The 14,924-nt window shown below is 51.7% G+C and overlaps 1 protein-coding gene across 10 annotated transcripts in view; it reads left to right on the plus strand.

The window, feature by feature from the left end:
* ST3GAL1 (ST3 beta-galactoside alpha-2,3-sialyltransferase 1) overlaps positions 1–14,924 on the plus strand; it is an 86,078-nt gene that overhangs the window by 34,656 nt on the left and 36,498 nt on the right. For 4 of the 10 annotated variants that reach the window (XM_070476967.1, XM_070476964.1, XM_070476968.1 and 1 more), the window contains one exon: positions 13,410–13,464. The exons of 2 other annotated variants lie outside the window; for them this stretch is intronic. The gene's annotated coding sequence lies outside the window, so the exon portion shown is untranslated. Of the gene's footprint in view, positions 1–8,906; positions 8,928–13,221; positions 13,244–13,409; positions 13,465–13,630; positions 13,716–14,924 lie in introns of those variants that run through there. 4 more of the 10 variants (XM_070476966.1, XM_070476971.1, XM_070476970.1 and 1 more) reach the window with 3 other exon arrangements.

Consider the following 14,924-nt stretch of genomic DNA (forward strand, 5'->3'; position numbering starts at 1 on the left):
CTTCCAAGGTAAGGCTACCTTTACAAGAACTAAAGGAAGTTGGAGGGTCAACTTGCCTGCAAAACGGTAATGTCAGCTGGAGATGGCAGTGTTGCTTGGTGGTTAGAGTGCCGTCCTGGGCACACTGCTGGGCTTGTGTCCTGGTTCTACCACTTTCAGGCAGGGTGGTACATACTTGCAGGGCCCCCTTTGAGGTAGATCCTGGTTTTAGCATCACTACCCCTTCTTTACCCAGAGAGGGAAAAAGGTACAGAGAGGTTGAGAGACTTGCCCAGGGGTGCCCAGCAAAGAGTTGGCAGCACCAGATTCAGACTCGGGGAAGTTGGCCTGGGAGTTCATGTGCTTAACCGCTAGGCTTCCCTGCCCCTCAGCGTGGAGGAAGAGCAACAGCCGTGCACCTGCGTGGCTGTCACCATGTGCCGTGTGCAGAGGCACGCCCGGGGCAGGGCGGGCCCGTCGGTCCTCCCACCTCTCAGTCTCCGTCACTTTGGTGTGTGAAGGACAGCGCAACCCCCCAGGAAGGGCTGCACCACACCCTCCCCAGGAAGCTGGGCGGCTCTCCACCGTTCTGGTCCAAAGGCTGGAGGCCCCTAGAGGGGGTGCAACTGAGCAGGGTGGGGGTGGGGCCCAGGCCCATCTGTTTGGAATTAGACGGGAACTGAGCACAGTTGGCCAGAAGGCAGCCACGCTGAGCCAACAAACGGTTTGGAAACACTCCGCTCATGTCTCAGAGTTGACTCTCCTCTTGTGATTCTGTCCCGGTCTCTTTACTACAACGCTCCCAGACAAAAATGCTGGAGTGAGTGGCCATTTCCTTCTCCAAGGGATCTTCCCCCACCCAGGGATTGAGCCTGTCTCCTGCATTGCAGGCGGATTCCTTACCCAGTGGGCCGTCGGGACTGGGGACAGATCCAGGGATGCTCTTTCCTTGGCCTGGGGTGGGGGCGCCTTAGAAGTGGGGGAGGCAGGTGCTGGTGAGCACCATGAGGCTAGAGAGGGACCTTACTCCAGCGAGGACAAAAGTCACAACAAAAACGACAGTATTGATCCTGTGCTTACAATGCACCAGAGGCTTAGCATTTGAGCCCTAGGGTCAGCATCAGATTTGCCTCCGGCTCATAGATGGAACCTGGTCTCCGCGGGCTAACTAACACAACCTCCCCAGCTGCTAAGTAACTGTGCTGGGAGTGGAACCCAGGCCTCTGGATGCCAGCACTGGGCTCCCGGGCCAGCTGTGGCGTGGAGTGAAGTCCTGCAGGGTTCAGAGCAGACGCCTGAGTCCCAGGCCTTGTCTCTTACCAGCTGTGTGGCCTCGGGTGAGTTGATTGACCTCTCTGAGCCTCAGACCTTCTGCTGTGGCATACATGACCCTGTAATATGTTCCCACAGGACAGTGCAAGGAGCTTCACCCATATGGAGCCTTGATGGTGCTTTGAAAGATGAGGAAGGACTTCTCTGTGCTCTTGGGTGAAAATGACGCTGTCCCAGGTTTTCGGCTGGGATTGGAGAGAGGTTCTGGGGGCTGGATGGGGCCCTAGGGAGCCTCAGAATCCAGGGATGGTGTGTCCAAGCCCTCCTTCCTGGGAGCCAGGTCCACCCTGGCTGGCCTGCATTCTCATAGACCTTTGCTGACATCGTATATTGCATCCTATTTTTCTTTCTCTTCTTTGGGTCTAAGCTTTTGGAAATGAAATCCCAAATCCTGGGAGATTTTCTCAGTAAATATAGCCTCAGGAGATCGCTAGGTCAGGGTCCCGGGGCCAAGCATTGGGTGGCTGGAGAAGGTTTTGAAGGCACCACCAGTTTTTAGGGTTGGGGAGCGCTGGTAGTTATAGTTCATGATCATAAAAGTAGCATGATCGTTGAAGAGAATCCTGAAAATAGAAGAAAATGTGAAAAAAAATCCCACGGAACCACCCCTTCAGGAAAGTACCTATTTTAGCATTTCAGAGAATTCTCTTTCACTGTACATGTTTCGGTTCCTCTTGTGTTAAAACTGTCATCTGATTCTAATACTGTTTCCGTTGTCTTTTAACAATTTAAGAGTATAGCAAATGTTTCCTCTCGTTTTAAATTCTTCATGAGCATTATTAAAGATACAGAGTTTTCCACGGCATAACAGACATTTGCACGGACTATGGTGCACTTAGTAATTTCCTTAAGGTGGAGCATGTTGGAGCTCTGTGGCATTTTATTATTAAAAATAACATGATGATGGATAAAGAAGATGTGATATATATATATATATATTATATGTGGTGTATACATACACACACATAGTGGAATATTACTTAGCCATTAAAAATGAAATCTTGCCACCTAAAGTGGGTGGACTTAAAGGGTATTATGCTAAGTGAAATAAGTCAGACAGAAAGATAAATACTGTATGATTTCACTTATGTGGAATCTAAAAACAGGAAACAAATGAACATAATGAAACAGAAGCAGAGGTATTAAAACAGAGAACAAACTAGCAGTTGCCAAGGAGAAGGAGGGAAGGGAGAAAAGAAATAGGTGAAGGAGATTAAGAGGTTCAAACTTCCAGTTGCAAAGTGAATGTCACAGGTATGAAATATTCAGTGTGGGGAATATAGTCACTAACTGTATCTTTGTATTGTGACATATCAAAACTAGACTTATCATGGTGATCGTTTTGAACTATAAAGAAAAATGTCTCTATGTTGTGCATCAGAAAGTAACATGGCACTGTAGGTCAATTACACTTCAAAAATAATAAAAAATTGCACTTCAAAAAAGAGATCAGATTTGTGGTTACCAGAGATGGGAAGGTAAGGGAGAGAGACTTGAATGAAAGAAAGAGGTGAAAACTTCCAGTTAGAAGATAAATTAGTCCCAGGGATGTAATGCACAACATGATAAATATAACTAACACTCATTGTGTTCCTGCTCAGTTGTGTCTGACTCTTTGCAACCCTATCGGCTGCGGCCCGCCAGGCTCCTCTGTCCGTGGGGGTTCAGGGAAGAATACTGGAGCAGGTTACCAGTTCCTCCTCCGGGGCATCTTCCCGACCCAGGGATCAAACCCTCATCGCCTGCGTCTCCTGCATTACAGGCAGACCCTTCGCCGCTGGGCCGTCGGGGAAGCCATCATTAACACTGCTGTGTATTATATGTAAGCAGGCTAAGTCGTTCAAGTCGTGTCTGACTCTTTGTGACCGTTATGGACAGTAGCCCACCAGGCTCCTCTGTCCATGGAATTTTTCAGACAGGAATATTGGAGTGGGTTGCCATGCCCTCCTCCAGGGAATCTTCCTGACCCAGGTATCGAACCCGCCTCTCCTTCTGTCTCCTGCCTTGGCAGGCGGGTTCTTTACCACTAGCGCCACCCGGGAAGCCCATGTATTATATACTGATATAAAAAATGTTAAGAGGCTCAATCCTAAAAGTTCTCATCACAAAGTTTTATTCTATTTCTTTTAATTTTGTGTCTATATGAGAGGATGGGTGTTCATTAAACTTGTTATCATTTCGTGGTGTGTGTAAGTCAAACCAAGATGTGGTACATCTTAAACTTATACAGTGCTTTTTGTCAGTTACATCTCAGTGAGACTGAAAGAAAAAAAATAACATTATGGTAAACCTCTCTGGGTACAAAACTGTCTGCACGCCAAGTCGTTTCTGAGAGCGGGTTCTTAAGCCGGGGACCCCAGGGGCAGAAGCTGAGCGCTTGGTGAGGCTTTTGATGCCGCACGTGAAGGTCCTCTTGTTGGAGACTGGTAAGCGGCGCTGGCAGGAGCCTCTGGTGCTCGGGGCTTGTGCTGCTACTGAAAGCATCTGAAACCACCTGTACCCGACTCAGAGGAGAGGTACCAGCTGGACCAGACTCAGCGTCTCTTTCTGATGAATTCGAAGCATCTGTAGGAGTCCTGATGAGCTCAGTTAAGTTTCACCTGAAGTGAGAATGACTAGGACCCCCCCGGAAGGAGATGAGGCAGGACACTGAAGCTTTTGTGCTGCTGGCATAGGGGGCTGCCTCCAGCAAGATGGCATTCCCTGTCAAATATCGCTTCCCTGGTGACTCAGATGGGAAGGAATCTGCCTGCAGTGCAGGCGACCTGGCCTCAATCCTTGGGGTGGGAAGATCCCCTGGAGAAGGAAATGGCAACCTAATCCCTTATTCTTGCGTGCGGAATTTCATGGGCAGAGGAGCCTGGGGGGCTACAGACCATGGGGTCACAAAGAGTCAGGTACACTGAGCAACTGACACTTTCTTTCACTTTCATTCACAAAACAGCGCAGCTATAGGGCACACACCCGCCCCCGGCCTTCTCCCCCGTCCTTCTTTCCTTATTCTCTATCGATGGTCTCCAGACATTTGACCTGTTACTCGTTTATTTCTCTGATAATTCTCTCTTTCACCTAGAACTTATGCTCTCTTCATCCATTTTACTCCTTGCTGTAGGACTTTCCAGGTGACCCAGTGGTAAAGAATCTGCCTGCCAATGCAGCACATGTGGGTTCAATCCCTGGATCGAGACGATCCCCTTGAGGAGGAAGTGGCTACCCACTTGAGTATTTTTGCCTGGGAAATCTCATGGACAGAGGAGCTTGGCAGGCTACAGTCCATGGGATAAATTTTGCAAATTCTTTGTCCGATTTGCAAAGAATTGAACTTGACTGAGCAACTGAGCACCCACATAGCCCTACCATCTGATCCATTGCCTGCATACAATGGGTGTTCAGTAAATATGTATCGATGAACAGGGGAAACTGGTAATTTTAGATATAAGGTCCCTAAAACATGGTTATTTGTAGTAACAAGACGTGACCACATTGATTTATTGAGTTAAACATGCCCAGCATGTGATTCCGGGCCCTTCCTGGGTTACCCTACGAGGTGGCTCTGCTTTCATCCCGTGTATTTTCTGCCGCCTACCCCCTTGGCATTACAACAGAAACACTTCCCCATGTTTTAAAAAATTCTTCGTGAACCAGAATTTTTCTTCCATGCATGAGAGCATTCCAGATAGACTCCTGAACACTTTGGATAGCTGGGAGCGGAACTGCTGGGGCACAGAGGATGCCTGCATGTAACTTTTGCCCTAGTACTGCCAGCTGGTGTCTGAGGACACTGCTGAGTCCACCTTCCCATCCACAGGGCATGAGTTCTCACGTCCACCCACCAACACGGCACCACAGTGCCTGCTAACTTTTTGCCAGGCTAATAGGTGTCAACTGATGTCTCGTTCTGTTTTTACTGGCATTTCTCTGATTTCTACCGAGGCCCCAGGCCCCTGGGCCTGCCCTGCCCTCAGCCTGGCTCCTCTCCCACTCTGCACTCACTCTGTCTTCTGTGTGTGTTTCTGGACTCAGGACAGACATCTGTCCCTTCGGCAGGCTCTGGGTCCCAGCCTTTCCTCTTTGCTCCCCAGCCGCCCTTACAGAATGGGCGGCTACGGTCGTGTTTACAGACCCGGTTCTGGAGTCTCATATCGCTGGGTTCAAAGCCTGCTGCAACACCTATAAATGCTGTGCAGCCTTGACCAAGGGCCTTAACCTCTCTGAGCTTCAGAGTCCTCACCAGCAAATGAGGAAGAATTTTCTTGAGAATTCGCTGAGATGATTTATGCAGAGTGTTTGGCGTCTAGTATGGGCTGAGTTCATGGTGGCTGTTGAGAATCAGAGCCCACGCCCTCCTGTGTCTTGGAGAAGGAAATGGCAACCCACTCCAGTGTTCTTACCTGGAGAATCCCCATGGACAGAGGGGCCTGGCGGGCTACAGCGTGTGGGGTCGCAAAGAGTCGGACACCACTGAGCACATCCTGCCTCCTCATTGTCTGTTTGCCAGACTGGCCTCCCCAGCCTGGGAGGACTTGCGGGCGGGGCTGCCTTTGCTGCCTTCTTTATATTTTCAGCTCCTGATGGGCAAATCATCAGGATTTGATGGAAGGAATTGTGTCAGCCGCTCTGGAGGAGATTGAAGCATCAGATGGTGGGTTGGTCTGGAAGCTTTTATGAAGTCCCTTCTAACCCTGACATTCTATGATCAGCAAATTACCAGGAAACACTTCTTGGGGGCCCTTTCTAAGGTTTCTCAGCGGGGCTTTATTACACGCTGCAGGTAACTATAGCAGGCTGCGGTGGCGGCAGGGAGCTCCCTGTGGCCTGATGGCTGGCTGGTGTGTTCTGGAGGCGATCATCTTTCCGCTGACCCGGGGATCGGAATCCTGGCAGGGGCAGGGCCTCCCCCTTTCACAGCACAAGGGAGGCAGCCCTGGAGGTCACAGCCTCAAGCTGGTGGCCCTCCACTGTCTACCCCAGGGGATGGCTGGGGAGCATTAGTGAGGAGGAACGATGTCAGAAAAGTCACCAAAAGCAGGAGCAGAGGAGGCCTTCAGGACTTTCATCCAGGAGTCCTAGTCATAGTGACCATGTGGGTGATACAGAGACAGTAGGCATGAATAAGGCTGTGACAAGCTGGGAAACCGAGCAAGTTCTGACCAAAGGTCGTGGCAGCTGCTCACTGCAGGGAATTGTTGCTCTGGGGAATGGGGGAGCAGACTTCCATAATTTTCTCCTCCTTTATTGAAAGAAGCTAGAGGGCCAGATTTTTATGATAAGCTTTCTGATTTTTTTAAGTTATAGCTAATTCAGGGTTTTGTCAATGGCTGTGCTGCACAGGGACCTTCCCTGGCGGCTCAGCGATAAAAAATCTGCCTACGGTGCAACAGACATTGGAGACTTGGGTTCGATCCCTGGGTCGGGAAGATCCTCTGTGGGAAGAACTGGCAACCCACTCCAGTATTCTTGCCTAGAAAATCCCATGGACAGAGCTTGACAGGCTGCAGTCCACGGGGTCACAAAAGAGTTGGATACAACTGAGTTACTGAGCGTGTGTGTGCACACACACATATGGCACAGACAAAATTCCTTTGTGAGGCAGACATTTCCACATCCTCTGATTTAGCACATCTTACAGATTGGGAAACTGAGGCTCAGAATCAAGGTTCCTGGGTAGATACATCATGGTCCGACATCCCAGTGGGCTCTCCCAGTGGCTCAGTGGTAAAGAATCTGCCTGTAATACAGGAGACCTGAGTTCAGTCCCTGGGTAAGGAAGATCCTCTGGAGAAGGGAATGGCAACCCACTCCAGTATTTTTGTCTGGAGAATTCCATGGACAGAGGAGCCTGGCGGGCTACAGTAGGTGGGTGGAGGGGTTGGGTCATGAAGAGTCAGACATGACTGAGCGACATGACTGAGCCCATCCCAATGGGCTCCTAACTTCTCCTTGTGCCGAGGCAGGAACTGAAGCCCAGAGAGGGAAAGGCACCAGTTCTAAGTCACACAGCTGGTAATGGCAGAGTCTGGGGGTAAGACCAGGGCTTCTAGGCCTCCTCCTTGGGACTGTTCAGCAACTGTGTTGTCGTAAACGACCCTGGAATGGTTTCCATAAAAGCTGGACCAAGAATGCAGCAGAGAGAAAACTCTGACCCATCACCAATCGGCAGGAAACAGCTGGTGCACAGTGGTTAGGGAGGCCAGGGCACTCCTGCCGCCAGGAGAGCTCTTTGTGAACTAGTTCAGCTCTTGCTGAACTAATGCTTTCAGCTCTGAGGGTGCAGAGACCAGCTCTGGCCTCGTTCTGAAGGGTCTCTCCAGCCGAATGCCTGGGCACCCTGACTGCCCTTGAACTGGTGTCCTTAGAGTCTGCCTGTGAAATCTCAGGCGTTCTGGGGGATGTTTCCTCTCCGTTGTGGTCAGCCACATGGCTTAGAGAAGTGAACCTGACCTCGGAGTTGATCACGAGCAGTTCCAGGTCCCCATGATGCGGCTGTGAGCCTGGGCTGCCCATGTTCATCACTGTTGCTCTGCTGCTGTCATGGAGTTATTGTCAATATAATCAAGTGGATGGGTGTAAACTGACAAAGAAAAAGCTGGAGAAATGTAACTCTTTGCCCTTCTATTCCTTCTCAACAAAGGGTGACATCTGAGCTGGGAAAGGAAGGATAAAAAAGAGTCAGCCCAGTCAGCAAGTGCAAACGCCCTGAGGCAGATTGAACTTGGTGAGTGCACGTGCAGTGGTGGAGTTAGCCAGAGGAGAGCAGAGAGGGCAAGGAGAACGTGTTGGGGCGAGGCAGGCGGAGGTGAGGGGCTCCAGGAGCGGGTGTGGTCCCTGGAGGGGGGGCCAGCTGCCTGGCCTTTTACGGGAGGTGCTCTCCCCTGATAAAATAGCAAGCATCTCACTCCCGGGGACAGGTCCTTCTAGCAAGGCCAAGACTGTGGGTGGGGCAACAAGAGATCCAGGAAATGAAGAAGACAGTGGGGTGGGGGGAGGAGGCTGGATCGCTCCAGGAGACATCAAGGAAGGGAGGGTGAGTGATCCAGACTGTGAGGTGTGAGGAGGGTGGGCTGGACAGTGAGAGGGAGATGGATTTTGCTGATAGGATGGGCGGAGGCCAGTGTGGACACTAGCGGTGTGGACTCCCTTTCTATGAAACTGGCTGAGCCACAGGATGCAAGAGACAGCCCCGAGCCCTGGACGAGGAAGGCACAGTCTTAGCCAACAGACCCAAGTGATGTCTGGACCTGGAATGCAGGCTCTTGCACCCCCACAACCTCATTCCTTCCAGCCTCGCACATACGCTCAAGAGGTCAGGGCCCCAGGAGGGCATCTCACTGCCCAGGGAACACAGAAGTCTGAGGAGTCTCCAGGGACCTTTTCTGCTCATGTTATAGGCAGGCGGCTTGGGTATTTACCACGCCATAGAGGGCACTCAGCAGAGGGGAGGGAGCCACCTGAAGGAGCCCGGGCATCTGTTAGAAGGGAGAAAGGGGACAAGGCGGAGCTCACTCCTCCTGGTCTCACCCACTGACTCCCCTCCCACAAACAGGAGGGCACTTCCACTCTGAGCATCACGCTTCTGGGAGATGCTGAGCCAGTGCGTAGACTCTGGTCCACTCTGGGTGAGTCTGCAAGCCCCAAATCACAGTTGGAGGTTTTCCTGAGTGTGTGCCTTGTGGGGCGGGAGGAACTAGAGGTCAGGGTTAGGCTAGATGTCGTCATCTTTGAGATTCTGATAGGTTTGAAATGACGTTTCTTTGCTGTTTGAATCATTCTATTAATGAAACGTGAAAGTGTTAGTTTCGAAGATCTCCTTATACCCAGTGCTGTGCCTAAGATACAAATTTCCTGTTAAAGAATTTTAATTATTCACGTGAAAACCCAAACTGGTTTGGCAAAAGGCAGATCCATTTGGTTCTCTGAATTTGAACAGGCTGAATGGTTTTGTTCTCTCCTCCTAGCTCACTTCCGACCTACTCCGGTGTGGTTAGCCTTGGGATGCATGGAGAAATGAGGTTTGGGAACTGGACTGTCCCTGAGTTGACTCATAGCTGGCCTGTGACCTGGGAAAAACCCTTCACCTTCTGCAATTCAGTGGGCTTTCCTAAGAATGAAAAGGATGGTATATCACCATCAAGGTCTGTAGAAAGAGGAGGGGAGAAACCTTAGGATCGTTTGTCACTGTTGGCGTCGGCTCCAGAACCTGTCAATCTGGCTTCTGGTATTGACTCTGCCAAGACTCGCTGTGTGACCTTGGACAAGTGACTTCACCTGTCTGTGCTTGCCTAAATATGGGGTGATGATAAGGTACCTGACACTAGGCCGTTTGAAAAATTGAATAGCTTTATCCACGTAAAGTGTTTTACACAGTAAAACATTCACTAAAATGTTCTTTTGTAAACAATGCTGAGCACACAGTAGGTGCTCATGGAAGACAGTCACTCTCCTGTGTTATTAGATGCCCCAGAACAATTCCATCATGTTAATCTTTGCCACTTTCGCAAGGACTGCAGATTTCCTGCATATCTACCTCCCCATACACCACTAATGAAAGTTCCAAGCCCAGATAACCTTGCTTTTCTGTCCCTTAGCAAGCTTTGGCTTGATGAGAATTTTCAAACTGTGTTTGTCGACCTTTTAAAACCCCCGAGATGAGTATTTACTGCCCAAATGTGCAAGTATGTTAGAAAGATTTAATTTGGTGCTGGATATTAAGGCTGCAGATTTAAAGAGGGAAATGACAAGGATTTCCTCTCTTTGCCCTCTGTCTGCTTGTGGCAACAAAGGCTTTGGTTTATCACTTGAAATCCTGTTTGAAAAGGTCAGTGTTTATTTGTGTGAAGTACAGTGTGAGGAGTCAGGAAGGAAGAATAGGAGGTGGGCGTCCTCAGATTTCTACTCCAGGCTCTGTCTGTAACCCATGATGGATTTTTCCCCGTGTCCCCGTGCTGCTCCCAGCTGGGGTCGGCGCCCCGGGCAGAGGAGGACCGCCGAGGCCAGGCACGTGATACTGTCAGTGATGAAGCCCAGTTACCTGTCCCCAACTTGCCCACAGCCTTCAGTCCACTCTCTCGTGGTTCCTGCCGTTCCCATTTTCCAGAGGAGGAGACTGAGGCTCCAGATGTTCTCAGCACTGGCTTCAGGTTGCCCGGCCAGTGAGCAACAGGACCTGTAGCTTCCTTTGGATGGTCACAAGCAACCCGCCCAAAAGCCTGTACTCCGCCCCGACAGCTCTCCCCAGCAGGTCCTCCCCATGCTTTCCTGCGCCCTGTCCATTTGATGTGGGGTGACATGAAGGGGGGCAGATTTACAGCCCTTGTGGAAATGCTTATCAGCCTCATGTCCGCCGGGCGCCTTCACGTGAAAGCCCAAGAAACTCTTCGGAAAGTAGAGCTGATGTTCCGAGGGCCACTAATGGGTTTACTCACGAGCCTTGATCACTGGCTTTGAAATATGATCACTGGCTTTGAAATATTCGGTGTGAAAGATGGACTTGGCCTGGGAAACCCCAGTGGGACAGGCATGCACTGGTTTCCCAAGGACAGAGCTCAACCAGAGGAGGTGACGAGGTCAGGGTCATGAAGAGTCACTCGTCTTTGCTAATTTGCTGGGTGACAAGCCTCTGCTCCCCCGGCCCTGGGGAGGGGAACTGCATGATCAGGCCCTACTTCCTCGTCCTATAAAATCATCTCTTGGCTCAAAGTGCTGGGCTTCGGGGGGAGAATGCCTGGCTCATTCCTGCCTTACAACCTTGCACTGACTCTCCCCTCCACCTGCTCTCCCCTCTCCTCACCCCTGCCTTTGCATGGCCGGCTCGTTCAGGAGCTCAGCTTGGATTTTTTCACCCCAGGGGCCAGCTTCCCTGTCCCCCACTCCCACCATCCCCTTGACTTGGCTGCCCAAGTGTTTCCCGTGCTCCGCTCTGTGTGATGACCGAGCTGCGAGAGGAGAAGGCTGTTTCCTTGTTCACCGTGGGGTCACCATCACCATTCTGCTGCTCTCTATAAAGCCAGGAGTTTGGACCAGACGGTGGACCTGGGAGCCTCCCTGCTCTGGAAAACAAGTTCTTGGAACTTTAGAGCACTTCACGTTGAGGCTTTCTCTTCCTGACGTCAGACCAGCCTCACCCAGGGGGGCCCAGGTCTCCCCCAGCAGAGCCTGAGGCAGGGACTTGGTGCATATGGGTTACTGAGGAGGCAGGGAGTGAAGACAGAGGCTGGCCAGGGAGGTGTCTCAGGATGGAATCAAGCTTCAGCCTGACCCCAGGGGACCCCAGAGCATACAGGGCACCCACCAAGGGCTAGTTCCACATGGAGGCAAAGCAGGGTCACCTTCGAGCAGCTCTGATTCCCTCTGTCATAGACTGGGGGCCGGGGTGGTCTCCTCCCTGGCTGGGCAGCTCCTGTCTGGCTAGGACAGTCCTTTGGAGGAAGAGGCAGCTGCCAGCAGCCAATAGACAACAGCAGCCACCCAGGAAAGGCTCCTGGGCTGGGCGCCAAGAGGAGCCACTCTCCGGGGACCCAGCCCCGTCCACCTGCCTGACCCTCGCTGAGGAAATTCAAACCCGAGACCTGCACCTCTGGGTGAAGTGGCTCCGAGGATCACTGGGAGTCATTTGCTACCTGAGGAAGGGCTTCTAGTTACCAACCCTTGCCCCTACAGGCACTCAGGTTTCCTGCCTGTTCTCCAGGACAGTCCCAGGGAGGAGAGAAGTAAAGGTTTCTCCTTTCTTAACGTCCCTACTGTGTGCCAGGAATGGTTCTGGACGCTTTAAGGGTATGATCTCAAAATCTACCTCTCCCGCCAACCCTGAGAGGTGGGGCTTACAGCGCAGGTAGCAGCATTGTAAATCAACTATGTGCGTGTGCTAAGTCACTTCAATCGTGTCTATGCAGCCTCATGGACTGTAGCCCACCAGGCTCCTCTGTCCATGGGATTCTCCAGGCAAGAATACTGGAGTGGGTTGCCATTTCTTTCTCCGGGGGCTCTTCCCAACCCAGGGATCGAGACTGCATCTCTTATGTCTCCTGCGTTGGCAGGAGGATTCTTTACCACTAGGGCTTCAATGAAAAGAAGTCCTCCTTTCATATGGTTTCCATGGAGAGTCGGAGGTAGCCTGGCCCCACCCTAGGCAGTGACTCCCTCCTGCCGGCCGGGGCAACTGCGGTGCGGACACTAACGTGCACAGGTCGTTCATTATTGATGGGCAGAGGTCAGCGAGCTCAGGTCAGGGGCAGAGAAAGCGGCCCTGGGGGTTTTGAGTATTCATAAGGTTGTTTTCACCCCCACCCCTAGGAGGGACAGCACTTTGCACACCTCACAGGTGACGGGAGCTGGTGGAGCATGAGGCTGGAGCTGCTGCAAGCCTGCAGGTTTATATGTAATAATAACACTATAGGATGTCATCATTGTTGTTTAGGGAGGGCCCTCCCTGCTCCTTCACATTTAGGAAAAACAGCTGAATAGCAGTGATGCCTCCTGATTCCTCAGATTCAAGTCCTCTCCCCCTTCCCAAAACACCCAGCGGTCTGCTGCCGGTTAGAATGTTCTGGGATCAGACCCCGTCCCCGCCTCCACGTGTGATCTGGGATTTGCCACCGGTTCACCCACAAGTGCCACCTGCCCGTGTCTGTCCTCTGGTTAGAGAAGGGCTTCGACCCCACAGGCTTCCAGCCCCGCTCTGACCCCGCCAGGCTTTGCCTGACAATCCTCAGTCTCCTCCTGTGTCCCACGGGAAGCTGTAGGTTAACCCACGTGTGAAGCGTCTTAAACTCGGAGCAGGGCGCACAGCGGTCGCGGGTCGAGCACGCCCTCCTGTCTGCGCTCTAGAGCAGGAAGCCGGCTTAGCGATCAGGCAGCGCGGAGCTTTCATGTTGTGTGTGGAACAGGAAGCCTGCACCCTCAGGTCCCCCGACTCCCCCACCCCGGGACTCTGAAGGTGACTGCTGTCCCTCTGCCTTCCGCGGCTCTGTCGCTTCTCACCAGCGCTCAGCATTCACTCTGTGTCTGAGCTGAGCACGAAGCAGGCGCTCTCCTTAGATCTTCACACCCTCTCTATAAGACTGAGTGTGGTTTTTTTTTTTTCTCTTTTGGCCATTTTTCAGATGCAGATACAGAGGCTCAGAGAGGTTAAGGGACTCCCCCGAGATCACACAGCTGGTAAGTGGCAGAGTTGAACTTTGAACCCAGCTCTCTTTGACACCAGTATCTGTGCTCTTAATTGCCTTGTTTTCTGTGCCTTAAGCTGTTCGATCGTCCTCTTCCACCTGAGTGTGGGAGACCTATGGCTTGGTGACTGTTTTATTTCTTCCTGTGCTTCCTACAGCATTCAGAACACAATAGGCTCTCCATACCTACACGGCGTTTAGAAGGCAAGCCTTTCTAATCCCACTTGGCTGTACAGTGTTCAGGTAATGGGGTGTGTATCCAATCACTGAACTGTCCTGGTTAACTACTTCCACTTTCTGCCACGTTCAAATACATCAGTATCTCCAGTGTTCTTGCCTGTAGAACCGCATGGACAGAGGAGCCTCGGGAGCTCCAGTTTCCATGGGGTCACAAAGGGTCAGACAGGACTGAGTGTCTAAGACTCACAAGTTCATCAACGTCTCCAACAGATACAAATAAATGCATCATACCCCCTTATTGTAAAGACCAGATAACCCTACGTGCGGACCGTATCCATAGACTGTTTTGAAGATGAGTGGGTCTTTTTGTTGTGATTCCAGAAGTAGGAATGTCCCCCAGGGTGGGACAGAGGGCAGGGTGGTGAGTGCAGCCAGAGCCACCTGCTCCTCCCCCCGCATCTAAACGGACTCCCGCTGTGTACTGATGCTCTCCCCCAGCCTTCCTCCTGCAGCCTCGCCTTGGCTCTGACTACGTCCACTTTGCCTCGGTCCTCCTGCTTCTCACATCTCTTCTCTTCCCTCTCCTCTTTCTCATCCTTGAAACCAGTCTCTTCCTTTTCAGAAGATTTCCTAGAACTCATCTTTGAAAACCCTTTGAATATGAACAAGCCCCATTTAGTAACATGACCACACGCAAACTACCTGATTTGGTCTCCAAACTCCTCAAAGAAAAACCCTGGAGTGGGGGTGGAAGTGGGTGTGGTGTTCATAGGCCACCAGTGTAGACCTTGGGTGTGGTCTATTAACGGTTTCGGTTTTTGAACCCCTTTAGAGGTAAAGGGGAGGCCCAGCAGCTGGGCCGAGGGTCCCCCCACCAGCCATGTGACCTGGAAAAACTGAGTTTCAGTAGCTCGTTTCTGCCTGGGTGAGATTTAGTTTAAAGAAAACATGAAAACCACAGTCAATGTCCTTGTCTGGAAGTCTGGAAAGCTGGTTCTAAGCCTGGTTCTGCCACATCACCCGGTGTGGACTTTGCTAAGTCCCTTGTCTTCATGGGGGCCTCAGTTTGCCCGTCTGTACAGTGGGTTATGGACCAAGCACAGCTAAGACGGACCCCCGGCGGTGGTTTTTCAGCTGCGGCATCGGTGAGCCTTTGGTGATGCTCTCGCAGATTCCTGGGTTGACAGGAAGAGCCGCGGGGCAGAGGCCTGAGGGAGAGGCAGGAGTGATCAGAACAGCGCTATACCCTGATCAGGACAGGCCCAGAGCCGG

The sequence above is a fragment of the Odocoileus virginianus genome, chromosome 15 (assembly GCF_023699985.2).
Source record: "Odocoileus virginianus isolate 20LAN1187 ecotype Illinois chromosome 15, Ovbor_1.2, whole genome shotgun sequence".
NCBI lineage: Eukaryota > Metazoa > Chordata > Mammalia > Artiodactyla > Cervidae > Odocoileus > Odocoileus virginianus.